Consider the following 23292-nt stretch of genomic DNA (forward strand, 5'->3'; position numbering starts at 1 on the left):
GACAGTGCTGTGGAAGTGCGGCTATTAGTGGTGCCCGCGGCTTCTGTAACAGCGGCCTCTGGAGACGACGACCTGTCGAATACTGGCTCATTTAGGAATTCATGGCGTCCCTCGTTGAGCATAAACATCGAAGGTCCCACTGCGGCTCTATACATGAAAATTCAATAGGGTGACCTTGCATTTGCGTTGTAAATGCGGCCTGGACAGCAGGGCCATCTGTTTGCGGGGCGGGGGGATGTGGAAAGCAACCCCTAACGCAGGCGGCGGCCCACAGCATCCGTCCTAACACCTCGTATTGGCTTCCAAACAGAGCAATGCTTTCCACCGGCTTACGTCGTTCTAGCGCAGTGGCCGCGGCCTCGAATGCTCCACCCGCTAGTTCCCTTTTATGGTGTGCTATATTTACTTACACTGTTTGCTAGTGTATATTGGTTGGGAGTATACAGGGTAAGTAAGCTGCCTCTACCGATCGGTTTCATGCAACCCGCAAGGCCTTCAAGAACCACGTGTGAGATTTTCATAATCTCTCGCGTGCTATATACAAACTGTTAGTCTTAAAGAAAAAGATGAACAGAAATGTTTTGTATGAAATGAAATATAATTTTTATTTTATACTTGGATATGTTTTTTGCTGTTGGCCATGGTTTTGGAGCAAGTCAAGGAAAACGCATTTAAAGGACACTTTTGTATGTTTTTCCTGAAATATTCTAAAAATACGGTCACTAGCGAATACATATCCCAGTAAAGTAGTTAACTGCATTAAATTTGCTACCAAGAGGTACTGTTAATTTTTTCTGTAGGAGTAACAGCTTGCACGTAGTGAGCAAGAGAATACCTGTACAGAAATCTTACACATGGTATTTGAAAGCAGCTGAAGCACTAGGGGCAGCTAAATCTCCGTGTATTTCAGTCTTCATGAGGAGAGGTAGCAGGCAGGAATGGCTCGACTTTCTTCAGAATTACACTTAAAATAAATACCTTTACTCTGCTCCTTGTATCATATGTAACACATATATATTACACACATTTGAAATATTTAAATTCTTAAACAAGTCGTTTTTCATAACGCAATTATTCCAGGTTACTGATAACATGAGGGTAAATACTTCATGTTGAAACCATTTCTTTAGTGAAATATTAAAAATTTATGACTATTAAAACTACATGCATTTCAAAATTCGATCCTGCGAATAATTACTTGTCTCACAAGTGGCATAACTTGTCTGAATGTCGTTAGTTGCCTTTTTCTAAAAATAATTTTGTCTTCCCTGAATACTGCACTGTTAAAACATTATATTTATTCAGAATTCTGAGTTTTCAGAATTTAAAATACCAGAAAATACTGTTTCTAAAATCAAGTGTTATAATCTTGTAGTACGCATTTATTGATTAAAAAATGTATAATTTTTATAGACTAAAAAATAAGTTAGTGAAATACATTAAACAGAAATTTAGCGTTTCTATTAAATTATTGGTAAGCTTTTCTTAATCCTAGGAATACCAGTGCATGCTAAAAAATCCACCACATGAAATACGCCATATTATTTATACCTTTTTATGGATATTTAACCAATTATCAATCACAACAATTTACTTGCATAATGTATACATGTACACTGTATTTTATCTGTCTTTTACTATTTAAAATGTACCACCTATTAAACATTTGGTGATAACACATCTTCAAATAGGGGTTAAGCCACAGGTAATATGGAGTTTCAAGCGACGTTCACAGACGTAAATCTTAATGGACAGCTAACGTTCAAAGAGCGGAAACACTGTTTTACTTGTTGGTCTATTTACTCAGATGACGTTCAGCATTCATCACGTAAAGTTCAGTGTTACGTCAACAACTCTTTCAACTGAGTCCATGGTTAGCCTCAATCACGTAAACAACTCTGTCACTTAGCATTATGCATAATCAATTCCTTAAAGTTAGTCCCGACTGTATTTTCATAATGTATGTTCACACATTCAGTCTCCGCAGAGATTTAGTGAGGTTCTGTCACTTGTGTAAAATGTAATTGAACATTCCGAAAAGATTTGTCACGCATTGATACAATGTCTTCCTGTAATTTAGACTCATCAGAGTTTATGTGGCTTTAATGATTTTCACTACTATAGCCGTTAGTTTACTATACAAAAGCTCATCGTCATCAAGACAAGCAATGAAAATAGAAGTACATACACCTGAAAATAGATTTCGACGGTGTTTTGTAACTTTATTTAATTTCATTTAAGACTCCTGGAAATCGACAACTGGACTTTAGAAAAAGAGGAAGACTTCTGAGGAACTCGACTGGCAGGGCAGTAAACTTACAAATCATTTGATTGGTTAGCACTACATAAGGGAATCTTTGATGCAAGCGTCATTTTTAATAGTCTGCACATTTCGTATAGAGTAAGATAAATTTAACGAGGGGATCCATTTCTTTGTCCTTGCATCTCCGCCAAAATCTCTGTAAAACTAATGGTTTACCAAAGTTTATTCATACATTCAGCAGCTCAGTTTTCATATACATGCCAGTCTTCTTGCAATTTGTAAACCTGATGCTTTATTTCAACGGGAAATATTACCAGTAATGCCATCGATTTCTATTCTGTGGAAGATCTTAGCGATACACTTGATGCACTGCACGCTGATTGCTGTGTGATGGCAGAAACACTCACGTAGACAACCGCCCAATACGTATGTTTTTCGACTGAAGCACTACTATTTCTATAGCAAACTTTACGGAATATTTACTGACGCAACTACAATAAATAATGTTAACATGAAACCAACAATATTCTAGTTTCCAGAACACATAAGGAAAAAACTTGAAACACTATCTTATAGACTACCGAGTGTTGATAACGTTACTGCAAATACAGCGATCTGTACTGAAAGTTAAAAGAAATATCAGTCTTGATCGCAAAAATATTTTTTTAATCTTTTATTATAGTGGTAAACAATTTCAGTCGTGGCAGTCATCACCAGACCATTATATGTCTCTGAAAAGTAAGTAACATTTTCCTTGGATAGAATCAGGCACAAAATGAAATGAGTGATAATAATATGTACAATAAAAGAAGTAATAATAATAATAATAATAATAATAATAATGATAATATGTAGAAATGTTAATACCATTCGGTGATGTGCAGAGACTCCAAGGCAAGCATGAACGTCCAGGTATGCCAAGAGATATTTTAGTTGAATGCTGAATAGTATAGAAACGCTATGCGCTAAACAGGTGAAGTTCACCCCATCGTCTGCTGCATGACTACCGAGGCTGCCAACAGGGCTACTCACATGATAGTAACGTTTGAAAAAGCTTAGAAGAATTAATCTTGTGCACTTTACTTTATAAAACAGCAGGTTGAAATAGATCAATATTATCAGCTATAATCGTTAGTGAAACCTGTAAAAATTATAATTAAACATGCATGGACAAAAAATAAAAGTCGCTTACAGGAACCGCAAGTACCGTCTATAGGCGTTACATGGAAGGAACAACAAATTCTTCGAACCATGATCGATGCAAAGATGAACGTGGACGACGCCATCAGTTGTCACGGAGACACTCTATGATTCTTTGAGAAAAGGAATGCCTTTTTATATTCTTGTGGATGACAAGAAGTAGACCTTTTACGGTATCTGCTGTAGTATGTTTCCTAAAAGTAGCAAAATAATGTTTGCCATAACCGTTGTTAATAGCGATTTTATTTTGTAATTTTCATGTTCTACAGTAAATGAAAATTTTAGATGAACTTTACTTAAAACCTCAGGTAAAGTACCTATTTCATCTTTCGAAACGCTACATCATATCATCTACATACATATAAAACAGCATTCTTTTTCTAGATGATTGATAGAATGTTACCGTTCCAACTAGATTTGGATGAAACTCAAAAAGAAATTACTGTCCTCAAACATGGCAAGGACTAATAGTTTTAGTGCAAATGAGGTTAATTCTTTGTTCAACACGTTAAAACAAAAATCTTCAAATTCTCCTCTCACAGTTATCTCTAAATTTGTTTAGATGGCCTTTAAGGTTAATTTGCCTGATAAAGTAAACTTTTTTTTTAAATACAGTCATACATAACGTTTGCATTTGTCACCAATAATCTCCACCAAACAAGCTCAGATATCTGAACTCTGGTATCTCAAATGTTCATTTTAGTTGACAGCAACAATATGTTGGACACACAGGTTGTAACATTCTCTACTACTTTCAAAGAACATACAAGTGGTGCTGCTTGTAATAAACTGTTTGGGCAACACATGATACTAAACAGCCATTCTGAAGAGTGGATACAAGAGAATTTAAAAATTATAGATAATGCTCCTAAACAGCACCTGTTATATGCCCCTGAAGAAACATAAAGTTGTGTACATTATAAACACCAACCATTTAACTCGCTAAACGAACAATTGAACTTTAAAGAGAAACATTTCAATGATAACTATGAAGACTTTCTATAGTTCTGCTCTTTTGGTCTATAATTTCTTGCTTTAAATATTGTAAATGTTTTTATACTCGATTTTATTCTTCCTTTAACTTATACATTTATTTTTCAGGCAATACAGCTGTATACTTTTATTGGTTTTATTCTACTGTAACCCCTGCCAGATATACTATTGACTATTTATGTCACTTAATGCCTACTATTAACACTTTAATAAGTCATATGCTATAATGGTGCACATAATCTAATATTTAGTTACATATTGACTTACACAATATTTCCCATCCTAACATCGACTGATGAGAGATTTTCAAAAATGTTCAAATAAGTGGGAAATTTTATGGGACTGCTAAGGTCATCAGTCCCTAATCTTACACACTACTTAACCTAAATTATGCTAAGGACAAACGCACACATCCATGCCTGAGGTAGGACAAGAACATCCGCCGGGACCAGACGCACAGTCTATCACTGCAGCGCCTCAGACCGCTCGGCTAATCCCGCGCGGCCAGAGATTTTAACAGACAAGAAGTTTCGCCACTGATACACTGTAATCTTTCAGTTGTGAGCCGACTGGTATTGAAGCAACAGACCCTGGTCCGGCACATCGATGTTCTTGTCTCCATGGTGACCGACGGCATCCATTACCGGTGCATCTCTCGCTTTCCGTGTGCCTTACACAGGCGCGCTTTATCAATAGAGTCCAAGCCTCCGTCTCCTTGACAACTGATGGCGTATCTACATTCATCTTCGCATCGATCACACTTCGACAAATTTGCTGTTACTTCCAAATACTACCCATAGGTGGCAGTTTTGCGTTGTGTAATCGATTTTTATTTCCTGTCCCTGTATTTTGAATAACATCTTTTTAAAAATGTAATTGATGTTAATAGCAGCTAAGGTTAATGCAATTTGAGCTACTATTTCATACTTTTAGAATGTTCCCAAATTGATAATTCTAAGATTTTTCATAGGTTGTTATCGTATGACTAGCCATACCGGCAGGGTCCATGGTCATACAGCGACCAGTGCGTGGAACTTCACTTGGCTAACGCACAGCGTTCTTACGCTATTCAGCATTCGATGAATGTATCTCCTGACTTACGTTCATGCTCTGCTTGGCGTCTCTGCATACCACCGAACGGTATAAATCTTTCTATACATTGTTATACATTTTATTGTAATATTGTTATCACTCATTTCTTTTTGTTATTAATACCCTCTAAGGAAAAAGTTATTTACATTTCAGAGTTATATAATGGTCTGACGATGATCATCTAGATTAATACAGGTTACCATTTTAATAAAATATTTAAAAAATCAAGACTGATTACGTCTTTCATACATTACAGACATTTTATTGCAGATTAATGTAAAACTGAATAAATGCTTTAATTTATTAATTTTCTTGTAAGAGTGATGAACGATGTACAAAAATTGGTTGGTTCGGTGGTTGAACGGTTGATATGGGGGGAGGTGACCAAACAGCAACGTCATCGGTTCCGTCGGATTAGGTAAGGATGGGTGAGGATGTCAGTCTGTCGCGTTCTTTCAAAGGAGCCATCCTGGCATTTTCCTGGAGCCATTTAGGAAATCACGGAAAACCGTCGTCCACCCGAATGCGAAACCAATGTGCTAACCACTGCGTCACCTCGTTCGGTGTATGGTCGCGAATTGAACAGTGACCCGCATGTAGAATAAATTTTCTTTACTACACGTCCGTACTAACAAATTTTATAAAACAAATCTGTAGATGGTCATTATAGAGCGAAACCAGTAGTCTGATGACAAGAAAATTTGTGACCATACACTTGTAGTAAAGGAAATTTAAACTAGATACAATACTGACCAAGGTGTTTTTATGCTGAGGCATCGGGTGACGGAGTGATTAATATAATTATTTAGCTGTCAATGTTAAGCTACCATATGAATGTAATAGAGACAATCACTGAGTAACATTAAGAAATAAATAACATCACACCACAGCATGCAGTAGGGGTATTGTTTTCCTTGTGTTATCCTTCCTCCTCTTTACGTATTTTTGTTTGTATCTGAAATTATAATTGTGTTTAATTTTCATAACTCAGTGATAAATCATACTGAGGTTTTGGTAGAAGCAAACAAAATGAAATGACGAGTAATATAAAAAGATACACAGGGTGAGTCAGAAGTAACTTTACACATTTCCTGGTTGAAAAGTAAGCTTCAAGATATGAATAAAATGTTAAATAAAGTTGAGTTCGATTTTTTTTTATTTCCGAGGTACGTAGTAGAGCAGGAATCGCAAGTGAACCACAAACAATGCTAATTCTTCTCAGAAAACAGCGACACGAAGGGACCCGAAATTCAATACAACTGTGCACTGTAAATTTACCGCAGAACATGTTCAAAATGACGTCCATGTAGACGAAGACAGTTACGTGCTCGACGTCTTACCGCTCGCGGAGTGTTGCAAGCTGTGTTTATCTCATTCTGCGCAGATGCATATCCGTTTTCCAGTTCACTGCTGTAGTTGTGCTTCTTTCTCAGTTGTAATGCCATGCACGAGCTCCTTGAGGTGACTCCAGACATAGAAGCCCAAAAGGGTTATGGCCCTTAGATCTGGCAGGGTAAGCAACTGGTCCTGCGCAACCTATCCACTTACCGGGGTAAGCAACACTGTGACACTCTCTTGCCTCCCGACTGAAACATGCAGCGACACCGTCATGCATAAAGCATAAGCTGGTTCGTGTAGCGAGTGGGGCAACATGAAGCAGACTACCCAATTCATGTGCCGAAAACTGTCGGTGCACTCTGCCAATCACGATGTGTGGAATGACATGCCGTCCCAGTAAGCTGTTATCCGGTGTACCACAACAAATGTTCACTGTAAAATGATGTTAATATCCTCTTGCTGTAATTATATGAGGATTCTCGTATGCTCCGAAGTGGGTGTTATGAGTTTTCATTAAACCGCACGGTTAAATTGTCTCTCATCCACGTACAGTATCCTGCAACCGAACACGATATCAGCACCATGTTTCTCGAATGACCATTAACAGGAATTATGGCCAGCCGCGGTAGTCTAGCGGTTCTAGGCGCTCAGTCCGGAACCGCGCGACCGCTACGGTCGCAGGTTCGAATCCTGCCTCGGGCATGGATGTGTGTGATGTCCTTAGGTTAGTTAGGTTTAACTAGTTCTAAGTTCTAGGGGACTTATGACCACAGATGTTGAGTCCCATAGTGCTCAGAGCCAGGAGTTATGACGTCTAGGGTAGGCTACAAGTGTCAGCTCTTGCACTTTCTGCAGGTAAGAAGGGTGGGATGGGCGTCTCCATAGATGGCGCGATACAGTTGATTGAGGATTCCCTGCAGTGGGACTTACACGGCGCGTAAGTATGGTCGGATCTTCACCTACCATTTCCAGGATGTTCTCAACGCCCATGCTGCGACGCCTACCACAGATGACATTATGCGTCCTAACTCGGAAATAAAGCAATTTCAGACAAAACTTTGACTAACATTTTAGTCTTACACTAAGGAGTCACAGAAACTGGTACACCGGCCTATTACTGTGTAGGGCCCACGCGAGTACGCACAAGTGCCGCAACACAACGTGACATGGACTCGAGTAATATCTGAAGTTGTGCTGGAGGGAAATGACACCAAGAATCCTGCAGGACTGTCCATAAATCAGTAAGCGTACGACAGGGTGGAGATCTCTTCTGAACAGCACGTTGCAAGGCATACGCTATGTGCTCAATTATGACAATTTCGGATGAGTTTGTTAGCTAGCGGAATTGTTTAAACTCAGAAGAGAGTTCCTGGAGCCACTCTGTAGCAATTCTGGACGTAGCAATTCTGGACGAGTGGGACGTCTCATTGTCTTGCTGGAATTGCTCTAGTCCGTCGGAATGCACAATGGACATGAATGGATCAGGCAGGATGCTTACGTACGTAGTACCTGTCAGAGTCGTATATAGATGTCCATCCGCTCGATACAATATGAAACGAAACTCGTCCTACCAGATAACATGTTTCCAGTCGTCAACACTCCAGTGTCGGTGTTGAGGGGCTCAGGCGATCCGTAAAGCTTTGTGTCGTGCAGTCATCAGGGTACACGAGTGTCCCTTCGGCTCCGAAGGTGTTCCACTGAATGGTTCGCACGCTGACACTTGTCAGCATTGAAATCTGCAACAACTTGCGGAAAGGTTGCACGTCTGTCAAGTTGAACGATTCTCTTCAGTCGTCGTTGGTCCCGTTCTTGCAGGAGCTTCTTCCGGGCGCAGCGATGTCGGTGGTTTGATGTTTTACCGGATTTCTGATATTTACAGTACACTCGTGAAATGGTCGTCCGGGAAAATCCTCATCGTTACCTTGGAGATGCTGTGTGCTATCGCTCGTGCGCCGACTATAACACCACGTTCAATCTTCCGCCATTGCAGCAGCAGTAACCGATCAATTGCGCCAGGCACTTGTTGTCTTACATAGGCGTTGTCGACCGCAGCGCCGTTTTCTGCATGTTTACATATCTCTGTATTTGAATACGCATGCCTACACCAGCTTCTTCGGCACTTCATTGTATTTTGATATATACTTAACGCTCCCCACGAAATGTGTGCAGTTACTTTGAATCTTCCTGTGTATACAGGATGTTTCCGTAGGAGGGTGCAAAAATTTAACAGGACATAGATGATGCTCCACTGAACAATTTGGGTCAGCGAACCTGGGCTCGGAGAAGACAGCTTAAGATGATAATAGAAATAAAATCACACTACTGTGTACTTTTTATATACAGTAGTTACAGTTACCTGAAAATACTATCTCTGACACAATGAACGTATCATTTGTAATTTATCTTACAAAATGTGCTGAAACTGATGGCCACAGCCTCAATGCAAGCATGACATCGAAGAACAAGATTCTGACGCTCCCTGACAAATAACCCTGGTGTGTTTCGAATCACATCACAGGCAGCTACAATTATGACATCCATCTCCATATTAACTGGGGCCTCAAACCAAGTGACTTTAAATATCCCCGTTGGAAATAATCAACGGGATTCAGGTCAGGTGACATCGCAGGCCATGAAATGGGACCTATCTTCTCAGTCCAGCTTCCAGAAAATACATCCACACTGAACTGAGGCGATGCACTGTCATGTTGTACCCACATCCTCTCACGACATGGGACAATGAAAATAAGGTACAACAGAGCCATCTTATAGACAAGTAACGTGAACAAAACCTGCATCATGAATTCCTAGTAATCAGGCTCGTTCTCCTTGTTTCCTTGCAGGAAATAAAGAATACACATGTAAAAGAACAGCACAGTACGTGTAAACTTGTACGTATATTAGTTGTAAATAAGCTGGAAAACCGTAATGCTAGACAAAGAAGTAGACAAGTTTACTTCCATATCTCCTTAAGCTGGCTTCTCTGGGCCCAGGTTCACTTCTTCAAACTTTTCAGTGGAGCATTCTCTACGTCCTGTTAAATTTTTGCAAACACTTACGGAAACACCCTGTATTTGCATGAACATTTTTATGAAATTTATCGCTGACTATCCAATTTGTGCGGATGTTAAAATTATCATTTCACGAGTAAAAATTATGTCATGTCTTATATCATAATGATTAGGTCGTTAGCATGCATTTAATGGTGCATTATTATATCAATTCGGCCTATTGGTTCGAGAGCTGCGTATTTCATATAATTTATAGTGAGTGACGTCACTAATGACTTTACTATCTAGGAAGAGGCGGGTAGGGGGAGTTGGGTTTGAGACACGGTGGAGAGAGGAGGCACAATTTGGTCAGGGTAATGAAGTGACCTGGATCTAGATCGTGAAAATATGTTGAGTTTAGTTTTCTGGGAGGCGTAGAGCCGCATATGTGCACAGTTGTGATACCTGAAAATTCCAATTCCAGCCGAGTTACGGACTTATTACAACTTAGCTGCGCTGGTGATTATGAGTTATAATAGGACAGTACTTGAACCTTTGCGTACTAGTTGCCAATAGCAGCCGGCCGAAGTGACCGTGCGGTTAAAGGCGCTGCAGTCTGGAACCGCAAGACCGCTACGGTCGCAGGTTCGAATCCTGCCTCGGGAATGGATGTGTGTGATGTCCTTAGGTTAGTTGGGTTTAAGTAGTTCTAAGTTCTAGGGGACTTATGACCACAGAAGTTGAGTCCCATAGTGCTCAGAGCTATTTTTGAGCACTTGCCAAACCTGTAAGTCTCTGCCATGAAATATGTTTCGTTAGTAAACAAATATATTTCTATTGACATAAAAGTGTCGTACGTTGTCATGATTTAAAAAACGATACTGGAGAAATTTACGAGACTCAGATAACCTTTATGTCAACTGGTTTTAGCTGCAGAAGCCTACTCAACAACATTACATTACTAACTTAACACCTGGAAGTCACGTAACTGTCATTCTGTATCACCCCAACTACAATTTAATTTCGAAAGACATCTAAAGCCCTTAAATTGGTGATTAGTCGCTTGTATGTGTAGGTTTTGTTTGCGTATCGGTAGAACTTACTTTCGATTAACTATGGAATAACAATTGTGTCCTATTCAATTTCTTTACTTCAAGTTTACATATATTACAAGTTTTAAGGTTTCTCTTGCAATGGAACATCGAGGCACCAATGTGTTTTCTTTATACATACACTCCTGGAAATTGAAATAAGAACACCGTGAATTCATTGTCCCAGGAAGGGGAAACTTTATTGACACATTCCTGGGGTCAGATACATCACATGATCACACTGACAGAACCACAGGCACATAGACACAGGCAACAGAGCATGCACAATGTCGGCACTAGTACAGTGTATATCCACCTTTCGCAGCAATGCAGGCTGCTATTCTCCCATGGAGACGATCGTAAAGATGCTGGATGTAGTCCTGTGGAACGGCTTGCCATGCCATTTCCACCTGGCGCCTCAGTTGGACCAGCGTTCGTGCTGGACGTGCAGACCGCGTGAGACGACGCTTCATCCAGTCCCAAACATGCTCAATGGGGGACAGATCCGGAGATCTTGCTGGCCAGGGTAGTTGACTTACACCTTCTAGAGCACGTTGGGTGGCACGGGATACATGCGGACGTGCATTGTCCTGTTGGAACAGCAAGTTCCCTTGCCGGTCTAGGAATGGTAGAACGATGGGTTCGATGACGGTTTGGATGTACCGTGCACTATTCAGTGTCCCCTCGACGATCACCAGTGGTGTACGGCCAGTGTAGGAAATCGCTCCCCACACCATGATGCCGGGTGTTGGCCCTGTGTGCCTCAGTCGTATGCAGTCCTGATTGTGGCGCTCACCTGCACGGCGCCAAACACGCATACGACCATCATTGGCACCAAGGCAGAAGCGACTCTCATCGCTGAAGACGACACGTCTCCATTCGTCCCTCCATTCACGCCTGTCGCGACACCACTGGAGGCGGGCTGCACGATGTTGGGGCGTGAGCGGAAGACGGCCTAACGGTGTGCGGGACCGTAGCCCAGCTTCATGGAGACGGTTGCGAATGGTCCTCGCCGATACCCCAGGAGCAACAGTGTCCCTAATTTGCTGGGAAGTGGCGGTGCGGTCCCCTACGGCACTGCGTAGGATCCTACGGTCTTGGCGTGCATCCGTGCGTCGCTGCGGTCCGGTCCCAGGTCGACGGGCACGTGCACCTTCCACCGACCACTGGCGACAACATCGATGTACTGTGGAGACCTCACGCCCCACGTGTTGAGCAATTCGGCGGTACGTCCACCCGGCCTCCCGCATGCCCACTGTACGCCCTCGCTCAAAGTCCGTCAACTGCACATACGGTTCACGTCCACGCTGTCGCGGCATGCTACCAGTGTTAAAGACTGCGATGGAGCTCCGTATGCCACGGCAAACTGGCTGACACTGACGGCGGCGGTGCACAAATGCTGCGCAGCTAGCGCCATTCGACGGCCAACACCGCGGTTCCTGGTGTGTCCGCTGTGCCGTGCGTGTGATCATTGCTTGTACAGCCCTCTCGCAGTGTCCGGAGCGAGTATGGTGGGTCTGACACACCGGTGTCAATGTGTTCTTTTTTCCATTTCCATGAGTGTATATTTTCACCTTGTGCACATACCTTGGGTCAGTCGTCTACGATTGCTTATATTTCACCATATTTTGCAAAGGGCACCAAAGTTTTTAAAGAGCACTTTGTAGCTTCGTTGCTGACACGTTTGTTTTAATTACATTCCAAAGTAGTTCCATTGTATTCATGTCGTTGCAGTAGCCACATAATAATATAACAAAATACTTATTTTCTTCTAACATCGGCACACGATGAACACAGACTTGGCTTTGGATGTCTTAAAAACATCTACCACTTCTCGACCACTCATGCCTTCCGATACTGATTGTGAGATACTATTGATCTGTACGATGAGGTGAATTTTCTTTCTGGGATGAAAGGTCGGAATCTTTCTTTCCTTTAACCGTGTGATATGGTGCATTTCTTCAAATAGAAAAATGTATCTGTACGAGACATTTAAGATTTGTAATTTCAGAAAACCCGTTAACATTATTTTCCTTTTTAACCACGTAATATATTTTTTCTATTCTGTTCGTCAGTTTTCAGTGCTGACATCATATCGCTAGCGGTGGGATCTTTCTGTCTTCTTTCTAATTCACTAGGAAAACATGTAGTAAACATTATATAGTGCACACGAATAACCCTTTTACTCGCGGAAACGGAAGGGATTTCTCCACTCTTATGATCTTGGCGGCTCACGAGGTTAATTCTGCTGCTTGCCATATATGAAGACGGCGTGCAGTTCACATTGAAACTACCTGTTTTTTTGTTTTGTAAACTGAATCCGTATGAGGTCTGGTATTGTAGTCTAGCCACCACATTCGCCGAATCAGATGGCCGTTTGTTTGTGAAAGATAATCCGACAAACAACGGTGATCTTCGCGCCAACTTGTCCTGCGTATCAAATTCCACTTCTGTTACTGCGGTCTCTATCGACCTGTTGTTCCACAGACGCTGAATGCGGGTTGGTGGCACGGTCAGATCACAATACAATGCTACAGGGTATGATCCGCTGGCGGCTCTAGGATCTCATTGTGGCAGTGCTGAGCTCTGTGCACAATACCGACTCGCAGCGTGAGCTTCAGGTGTCTCTCATTAATGGCCGAGTCAGCTGGTCCTCAAGTCTGAGAAAAGCAACAGTTCGAAAGCTGCGTAGGAAAACGTTAGATTTTGATGCAGCAAAGGTATGTAATTTCTTGAATCGTGAATGTAGCATAATGATCCAGTTGCTAGTTATGAGCACCGCTATTGAACAGAGCTATAAATAAGAATTACCACCTTGTATGGGAAATGCTCAAATGTGGCTAGAGATGGAGCGTGATGCGATCACCAAAAGTTTGGACGCATCTGTACACATTCTGCCACATGAACTGCCGTGCACACGAAAATGCACTAGCCTGTATCCGGTTGGTGACACAGTCACCTTGGGTGCATGTCGGCATGTTCCACCAGAATCCGACAAAAACACACCTCTGAAGTGGCACCACAGATAGATGTCATAATGTAATATTGTGGTGTCGACCGGCATTGATGGTACCTCCCCGGGTCAGAATCGACTCCAAACGTGTCCAGCGGAACGCTATTGAATACGAACGAACAGCAGCTTTCACCGTCGCAGCCAGAAGTTATGCTTCCGTTACTTCCCCACGCGGCTGGAATTTGGCAACAGGCAACAGACTTGCTAAATGAAGGAACTGCTGGCAACTGCTAATCGGGGCCTTCACTTATATGCAGCCATGCGGCTATTCTTTCGGCAGTGAGTGTGGTTAGGAGGAATTCACAGCAAAATGGGAGTATAAGGATAGAGTATTGTACAAACTGGCGTCGAAAGTAGCCCGACATATGAAAGAATTGTATTCTTCAAGAAACAAAAGGTTGCAACAACAAGAGAGACGCTGACAAAAAATAAAATAAAATAAAATAGTACCATTTACTGTGCAAGGATTCATGGAAATCGCTTAACAGGAAAATATTCGTAAAATAAAGTAGGTTCTGTGACTACCGCAAGTAATGTGTGTCGAATGAAAAACAGCCCACAGTTGTACGAAATTATGTATATTTTAAACCTTGACCATGGTTTCTGCTATTATAATATAGCCTTCTTTAGAAGTCCTAAAAATGATCAAAATAGCAACTAGACCAGTGATACAATCTAGACATAAACTTCAAAATTAGGTAAGTGATAACATATTACTTCTTAGCCCAGCCGCTCTTTTCCCTGCCATGTCGACAATAATGCTAGTAATGTCGTTAGACCAACAATCATCGGTATGACGAACACACGAACCAGTGACTCCAGATTTGTAGTTTCCAGCTACTTCAGGGAAAAGTATTTTTTGGGTGACAGCTTTTGGGGAAACAGAAACGTTGGGGAAAGTTTTAGGAAAGAAATTTAGGCACCCCGGAAAATGGGAAAGTATTTTATCCGCCAAGCATTACTGATAGTGACATCTCTGATATTTTAGTTCAGACAACAAATATTTACCATTTAGATATTCAATCAATATTCCTTTGCTTTTGCGGTAGACATTAGATTGACCTCGGTGATGCCTCACCGTGACGTCGCTAGCACGTGTAGATGCCCAGATTCCACTGTTAGGGATATCCATTTTCGTGACCGTATCGAGTTTTGCGATAACGTCATATTGGATCTCGTAGTTGAAGCTGAAGCTTGTTTTTAATGAATTTTATGTTATAACGTATATCCCACGAAAATAAATTGTTTCAGATATTGAGGATCTCTAGAAAACGCTTCGATATTTTGATATGATTTTGTACAATAAAATGTAAGGCAATCACAGTGACGGTTAAGAGTCTTCAAGAGGTGTGTATAAAAACAAAGGCAGGGACTTTATGTATTTGCAGTATCGCACTGGATAGAGTTGTACAGTGAGGTATACAGGTATGAGCGAATGGTAAATGAATAGAATAACGAAAACGCGCCCCTGGGGCAGGACTTTTATTTTTCTGCTCAGGCTATTGTTTTTATTTACAGCTTAACAGTTTTAGTGTATGTACTACAGTTTTTTCATGTGTACGATAAATTTACGTCTCTGAAGACATAGCTCCACCTCTTCAAGCTACCAACACTGACAACAATTAACAGTCAAGGAAAAGGTAGATCTAAGATATTTGGGGAAAAGTCGCCGAAATACTGTCATTTTGGGGGTTTTCTCTTCTGTTATGGGTGAACTTCGAAAACTCAATCTGGAAACTCTGGCTTCAACACACTGATTGAACACATTGAAATTCTAGTTCACAAAGGGCAAAGTATTAAGAAGTGTTTGGAAAGGGAAAGGTTGGGCCCATCGAGGATGAAAATTCCTTCTGGGACGGAACTCCCGTCATAAAGTTGTTATTTGGCTTGGAAGAAAATGGTTCAAATGGCTCTGAGCACTATGGGACTTAACTTCTGAGGTCATCAGTCCGCTAGAACTTAGAACCACTTAAACCTAACTAACGTAAGGACATCACACACATCCATGCCCGAGGCAGGATTCGAACCTGCGACCGTAGCGGTCGCGCGGCTCCAAACCGTAGCGCCTAGAACCGCTCAGGGTTGGAAGAGACGTCTAGTGGCAGCACGACAGCAACAAAGGTTGCAAATGTGATGAATGACAAGATCTCGAAGCGATTGTTAAAAATCAATATTCCAAAGATAGTGGCTTATACGCAAAGGAATGTGTGATATCATCTGCTAGCCAACACTTTCTAGACATGTGCATCTCTCTGTACCACAAAACAGACCAAGATGGGCGCCCCAGACCAACGGGTATTCTACCAAGAGTCCATCTTCTTTGTCCTGATAAGGACTGCTACTCTCCTTCTAGATCTAACTCGAACGAAGCACAGGGCACAGCTGAGAGTTAGACGAGGTGCGCTCACAGGATATTAGCAAAGTCTGTACGCTACCACCTCGCAAACGCCGATAGTTATCCACTTGTCTTGGGAGTGACTGCTACGACTGTATTCGCTAAACACCAAATGTGAGGGTGGAGGGGGAGCCTCAACTAATTAGCCAAGATCAAAAGAGCAACAACTGCTTCTCACGAGCTGCCATCTATTGGCTTTCAATTAATAACTTACCGACTAGTGCCATCACAACGAAACTTAATATACTGAGCATCCTGTAGCTGCAAATTTTACAGACAGTTCTCTTTGCGCTATACAATAACTGAATGCATCGCTTCCGAGCAAAGAGTTTCATTAAATCTAGAGTAATTAACATATAGAAATTTAAATCAAATGGTTAGTCTTTTAATTTTCGTTACTTAAGCTTTTAAAAGAAATCTCTGGATATCTGAGTTGCTGCATTAACAGTATATTTTCTGTGACCTTTTGGTCATGTTCTGGACCTTGACAGTCCAAAAATTCTTTATCCCTTGTCCTCTTGCAGTCGGTATCCATTGTTGAAAATCACTTGTGTAATATTTTTAGGAGGTGGTGTCTCACACCGTTGAGCTGATTGTAAAATACTCTATTTATACAAACAGATTCAGTCGTCTGACAATCTTCAGGCTCATAAACTGTTCAAAGTGTTAACGCCGATGACAGTTCTAACATGGGAACGAAGTTTATCGCGGCGGCACTTATGTATAAAACATTCTCGGTATTCTTGCCGCGCCAGTTCTAGATAAAATCTCGAGCTTTCGACGATTACCTCCATCGTCATCGTCAGGAGCTGACTGTCTCCACTGCTGCTATGGTAGCCTCTATATAGCCCGAAGACGGCTTCTGTTTGGTCGGCTTATGATTGGTCGGCGATTACGTGCTGTTGTCTCAGACGGTGTCACTGTGTGCGCCGGTGGCGCCACCGCTTCCGTTTGAACGTAAACCTTGGAAGGAACGTCTCTGCTGCTTCTCTGCATCAAGAGCTCGTTTCCATGCATAGCTCAGATGGTATCCGCTATCGCGGTTAAAGTTCTTTTGGCTCATTCTTATTTCAACCGCCTCCTTAATAACAGAATCTCAGTACGTGGAGGCATGGGACAGAATTTTAGTTTCATCGAACAATATTTTATGTTTGTTCGTGAGGCTGTGCTCCGCAATTGCCGATTCCTCCAGTTCTCTATTTTTAATATGGCGTTGGTGTTCTGCACAGCGGTCGGAAACGGTACGAATCGTCTGACCTATATAATTGCTTCCACACTCACAGGGTATGTTATAAACTCCAGGGACCCTGAGGCCGAGATTGTCCTTAACAGGGCGCATCACCTCCTTCATTTTCTTAGGAGGACGAAAAATCGGTCTTATACCACGTCTCCGCAGGACCTTTCCTATTTTGCTGGAAGCTGACCAATCAGAAGCCGTCTTCGGGCTATATAGAGGCTACCATAGCAGCAGTGGAGACAGTCAGCTCCTGACGATGACGATGGAGGTAATCGTCGAAAGCTTGAGATTTTATCTGGAACTGACGCGATAAGAATACCGAGAATGATTTATACACAGTTCTAACATGCACATGCTCTCCATAGCACAGTTTTTAAAGATAGAGGACGTAATTTATGTTACGATATAATGACAGTGCATCATTCGTGGTTTTATCACCTGACGATAACGACTTCTCATTTCGCCTAACGTGATGCTGTTAATACTTTTATGAACTTGATGATCGTCGAACGACTGAAACTGGTTGTATAAATAATGCATTTTACCAGCAGCTGAAGGTGGTAATACAACATGTTTCAAACGGTGTACAATACCCTCAAATTCATTCCACATCCCTTTACAGTCCATCTGTATCGCCCAAAATCGCCCCGTATTTGATGTCTTCAGATTTTTAGAACTTTCGACCTGAATACTTTAAGTACGAATAGTACCACACACTCTGAATTATGCGCTAATATCTGCTCTCTCAGTGTTTTGACAAACACAGGCTTACGTCTTTTGTGGAAACTTTTAGTTACTTGCATTAACAGTTCCAGATACATCTAAATATTCTCAACTTCAGTCCTACATTGATCATCCACCAACTTGTGACGAAAATAGACAACTTGCTCTAAACGTGGAAAAATATAAGTTCATGCAAATGGGTAGGGAAAACGTCTCCAATGTTAGAATACAATATTAGTGGTTTGCAGCTTAGCACAACCACACTGATTACATATCTGGGTGCAACGGTGCGAAGTGACAAGAAATGGAACGTGCACATAAGGTCTGAGTGTTTTGAGATCCCGTCCAGGTTAGTTTAAGCGAAGACATCGAAGCAATTCAGAGGCTTGCTGCCAGTTTTGTTGCAGGCAGGTTCGATCAGTTTTCATGATTATTTATGCCGATTTCTTCTAGGTCCTTAATGCATTTTCATACTCCAGTTTTTTTCAAAACACTGTACACTTACTGGCTTCAGTCTAGTAGGAGTCACCGAACGAGGTTGCGCAGTGGCTAGCACACTTGACTCGTATTCGGGAGGAAGACGGTTCAATCCCGCGTCCGACCATCCTGATTTAGGTTTTCTGTGATTTCCCTAAATCGCTGAGGGCAAATGCCGGGATGGTTCCTTTGAAAGGACACGGCTGACTTCCTTCCCCGTCCTTCCCTAATCCGATAAGACTGATGACCTCGCTGTCTGGTTTCCTTCCCCAAACAACCCAACCTCTAGTAAAAGTCAGTCTTTGGATGTTAGTTAGTCTTCGTTTCCTAACTTCGACGGTAGTTTTTTCCACGTTACGGCACATTTCAGTGTTAGTACTGCTTTTCTCTTTCCCTGTAACTCTTCTCTCCGTCCGAACAGGCCTCGGAAGGCCCGACGGTACCGACCGACCACCGTGTCTTTCACAGCCCATAGGCGCCACTGGATGCTGAGACAGAGGGGCATGTGGTCAGTAGACCACTCTCCCGACCGTCGTCAGGTTTAGTGAACGGAGCATCTAGTTCTCAGTAGATCCTGAACTGGCCTCACAAAAGCTGAGTGCAGCCAGATTGACAAACGCACATGGCAGCCTCGATCAGTCCCTCATCCTATCTCCCAACAGCTTTCTCATGATCTTATATTATTATTATTATTATTGTTGTTGTTGTTAGTGCGTTAATCATCACCTTCATCATCATTGAGCACAGGTTACCGCGAGACGAGTAACAGTTTTGTGGGTGGGCAGTGCTGAACACGTCTGAGAAAGGGGCCGGAAGAGGGTGTATTGTAACACCAAAACCACTTGGATATGTATAAAACCAGTAAATAGATCTGACGGTGTAATCCTACCTTTACTAAAGGGTAGGAACTGCATCATGTAATGAGCAATTGTATTTATTTTAATTTTGAAAATCGATTTCTGTCAATCTGTCCGTCTCGGTGCATAAAGGAAATATTCAGCTGTGCATTTTACAACTACAATAACAAAAATTTTAAAATGATCCATTTTGGTATAATTTCTGATATAAGTAATCATGTATATCGCCTTTCAATTTACACTATCAACATACCTGGTATTTCCTTCGTTATGGTAGAGTTTAATCACATTGTCGGAATATTCAGAAAAATCGGAAATAAGACATATGAGTTGGATATTTAAGTGACGAACGTATACCTCGGCCTATGCTACACATTTATAAGGCTGTTACACTTTCGCGTTGAGATACGTTGGATTCGCCAACTCACAACCGAACTGTCACATTCCAACCTAACCTAGACCTCGGGCTACGCTACAGATACGTCTGTCAGCACATCTAGATCTAGGTTTCTTCCACCCTCCATATCAATGTAACGTAATCAAATTTTATCTTCTGCCGGAAGAAATCATTAGATCCATGGCTACAATGTCTTAACATCCGACTGCCTACAACCAACTTAAAGGAAATGTAACCCAAGAACTGCAGACACCATATGTGCATTTTATCCCACCAGGAATCTTTACATTGGAAGACGAAGTGCATTATAAGTTACATCACACGTTAGGCGAAAATGAGGGACACCAAGATTCTTCTTATTACAGTTGAAGAGTGGAAATCGTAAACGTTCTGACTGCCACTTTTCAAAAAATCATGTTTTAGTGCTATTGTGTTCCCTGTGCTCTGTTTTACATCCCTAGACTTGTTCTGTGGGATAAAATGTTGCAAACATCCGCCACGAGATGGTACGTGGCCCTTGCGCCACGCAGTGCTCCCTGTTGGAGTTCCAAGTGCCATGCGTCAAACTGTCTTTCATTTAGCCTGGAATGGTTTGAAGAGGAAACAAACAAGCTTTTTGAGCTGCGACAGAGGCTTTGCAATTATAGAGAAACGAAAAAGGTGAATAAGGCCTTTGTTCCGTTAAGATTTGCACAAATGGTTCAGTCAGCTATGGGTAGGAAACCATTATATTTAATTCCAAAGAATATAGCCAACTTCTTTGATTGCAAAAATGCTGCTGAAACACTGCTGTCAATGTAAGCATGTAAGTTCACCAAATTCAGTCTCATACTCATCTATCTCAAATAGTTACTGGAAATTCATACTGAGAAAGAAAAGAATGGGGGAATGTCAATGTACTCAAAAGAGAAAAGACCATTGCGGATGTTTACGACGCCGTACTTCATCTGAAAGACCAGCCATGTTTATCAGTTGCAAACCAAAAATACCTGTCGACGATGTTGCCATTTTTCTCAACAGCAGAGCGAGTTTTACTATAAACTATGCAATATTTGATGCCAAGAATGCAGCTGTGTGAGAAACAGAAGTCAATACTGACAGATATTTTTTCTTCAATTTACTTTTGTTATTATCTTGTAAAAATAAACGTATGGCATTGACGTCCCCATTTGCGAAAGTCCAGCCGCCGAGCTGGAAGTCGTTTCAGTTGAGGCCGAAATGGGCGATTTGCATGTCGCAGTTTCCGAGTGTCGAAAATCTTCGACCCGTCCGGAGATCGAATGCCTCCTAACGGGGCAGCTAACGTTCTGACAGAACACGCTCAGCTACCGTGCCAGCATCACTCAGCCAATGGGGCGGACTCTTGTAAAAAAAAAAAAAGATACGAGAAACAGTTTTTGATAACATTTCTAATTGTTAGAAGGATACTGTTTGTTTCTGTACTTGTATTATCACACATAAAACGTTGCGCATCTCTCTTAATAACACGTAAGACATCATCTTTCTTATTGGCACTTAGAACCAGTTATGGTGCTTCGAACCAGCTAGTTTCCTCATACGACGCTTAGAATGTTCTTAATAGATTATCTTGTGATTTTTCTCATCACGTTTTGGAACGATGAGATAGGCAGTATAATTCTGTGGTATCAGTTATGTACAAAACAAGACACAATGTTTTTTTGGTTCGTCTGACCAATGTGAAATTTGGCACTTAGAACATTTCCCATTTTCACTCTTCAAATGTTAAATGTTCAGTTGAATAGGTCTTCTATTGCCCAAAATCGAATGTCAAAATTAAAATACTTGTGTACTGTTGAAGCAGGTTATAAGAGGTAGTCAAATGAAAGGTTACACAGGAAAAACAGTAAGTGAACTTTACGATGGCAATGGAAATAGTGTACATTGCCCTGCCTTGACGTCCTCGTTCGGTGGAAAACCAATGGGAATCTCAGCTACAGTGTCTACAGGAAACCTGCACACAGGGGTTGGTATTACTTGCTTCCAGGCACTACCATCGGGCAAAATAGAGGGAAAAAAAGCGTTCTGAACACCATAGTCCATCGTGCTAAAGTCGTGTCAGACGCTGAAAATCTACCACTAAAACTAAGCCACCTCCGAAAGTCTTCCGGGAAAGTGGCTACAATCACCGTCAGATATCACAGGCTCTTTCTGGAGAGACGCGCAGGAGAAACATCACCTTCGATAAGAACAAGAGACCTGGAATTTTTGTCATCCTTATCACAGTGTCGGGAAAGTTTAGCCGAGCCCTGGAGGTAGACATCGTTTCATCAGTGTTCAGGCACCAAGCAAAAATACGAGAGTTCATTAGGCCTTGAAGGACAATCTATGTCTTAGAACACATGGAATGTACGAGACACGATCTCATTGTGGCTGCTACTACGTCGGGCAAACAGTTAATACTGTGGAGAAACGCTGGACGGAACGCGAGAGATGCTTACAACTACGATATTCTGAAAAATTTTTCATAGAACAACACGCTTTAGAAAGTCGACACCGAATTCTATTCACGAAACATCCGTCAGTATGAAGACTAACGAATTTTGGGACTGCGTTGTAAAAGAAGCTATACAAACAAAAACATCGGAAAACACAATCGGTGAGAACGACGGTTTGCAGACCAGCACCAGCTGGAACCCGGCCATCGTGAGGTTGAAGAGAACGCGACGAACGCGGTATGAAAACACTACCAAATTTGGCGAGTAGGAGAGCACCAGTGACGTCACAGCCAGCAGCTGCGGCCAACGAGACAACGGGCCCTACAACGAACCTGTGACGTCACACTAGTCGACTTGTCCGCCACACTTCGCAAACACTCGCTCCGTGCAGGGTCCACGGGAAATCAATATTTCATTGGAAAGGTACCCACTAAAGATATTAATTTTGCCGTGTGCTATCGAGAACTTTCATGCATTTAAACACACAGTCAAGAATTATTATACTCGTCTGAAATAGTTACTTGTTCCTCTCCTTGCACTCATAAAAGGTGCAGTGTCAGGTGCCGTGACGTACGAGCCTCGACCTGCCTGTCTCGTGAGCCATGCAACAGCGCGGCTACACAACAGCGAGACCATGGCGACACGGCAGTAATTTACCTCTTAAAATGGCCCAAAGGAGCTCATTCGAGAACCCATGGAATTTTAACCACCTGACGCGAATTTGTGTATTTTCTTTCAAAAGTAATATCAGTAACAGTTAACACATTTGT

Source organism: Schistocerca piceifrons, chromosome 3 (genome assembly GCF_021461385.2).
Source record: "Schistocerca piceifrons isolate TAMUIC-IGC-003096 chromosome 3, iqSchPice1.1, whole genome shotgun sequence".
Taxonomy (NCBI): Eukaryota; Metazoa; Arthropoda; class Insecta; order Orthoptera; family Acrididae; genus Schistocerca; species Schistocerca piceifrons.